This window comes from Eurypyga helias, unplaced genomic scaffold (assembly GCF_000690775.1).
Source record: "Eurypyga helias isolate BGI_N326 unplaced genomic scaffold, ASM69077v1 scaffold33509, whole genome shotgun sequence".
In the NCBI taxonomy this organism is placed as follows: Eukaryota; Metazoa; Chordata; class Aves; order Eurypygiformes; family Eurypygidae; genus Eurypyga; species Eurypyga helias.
This window is the reverse complement of record NW_010274476.1, coordinates 490-1,456: the sequence shown is the minus strand read 5'-3', so window position 1 is coordinate 1,456 and position 967 is coordinate 490.

Sequence of the window (967 nt, the reverse complement as noted above, 5' to 3'; positions counted from 1 at the left end):
AGCTCAGAGACACCACCGGGGTCCTATGATAGGTTTATTAGTCTAGTAAAAACACGGTTGCAAAGGGATGCGTTAGCTACACCTGAAATGGGGAGGAACCACAGGCTCTGCCAAGCCTGCACAGGGACCCCGGCGCAGCACAGCCCACCCCTCTATCCCCTTATAGATATCCCCTTATAGATCCAGTGCCTGTGGAAGCAGGGACCTTGGCTATTGCTGGGCTCTAGGACAGGCAGGACAGAGACCTCTGAAACCCACAGCACCACCTGCAGGCAGGGCCGGGGAAGGCAGCTGCCAGGCTTGGAGACAAGCTAGACCACCAGCATCCCTCCCTGCAGATCCACCACGGTCCCTGGGGAGCGACGGGGCTGGAAGACCCTTCAGTGCTGTTTGGCCAGGCACCCTCGTCTCTCCCCGTATCTCCCACCACTCCAGAAAAAAATCCATCCCAGGCTGCCCTCAGCGGGGATGGGGATGCCAACGAGGGCACGTCTGCTGCAGGTCCAACCCCGCTGGCTGGCTGCAGCTGGGAGCGGGCAGGAGGGCAGGCAGGGACACACAGCCGGAGAGAGGGGCTGCTTGCCTGGCAGTGTTGGTGCTAATGCTGGAGAGGATTGACAGACAGACCAGGAACAGACAGACAGACCTTGCAGAGCCTTTCATGGCTCATTAAACTGGCTGCTGGGGCCCAAATGCCCTCCTGAGGCTGGGGGCACACGGCACCCCAGGGCCACCCCACAGACACCCAGAGCGCTAACACCCTGCTCTGCCAGAGGGGCCCGCTCGGGGACAGGCACCTGTGCCAACCCTGCTGCCTCCCCTCTACAAGCCCCCAGCTGCCCCACTCAGGTCTGTGACACGGTGGCCACTGGCCCTGGCCACAAACACCAGGGAAGAGCCCATGGGCTGTCCCCAGACATGGGACACACTTGAGGGAATGGCTCCTGCTGCACTCGCTTGCCCCTGG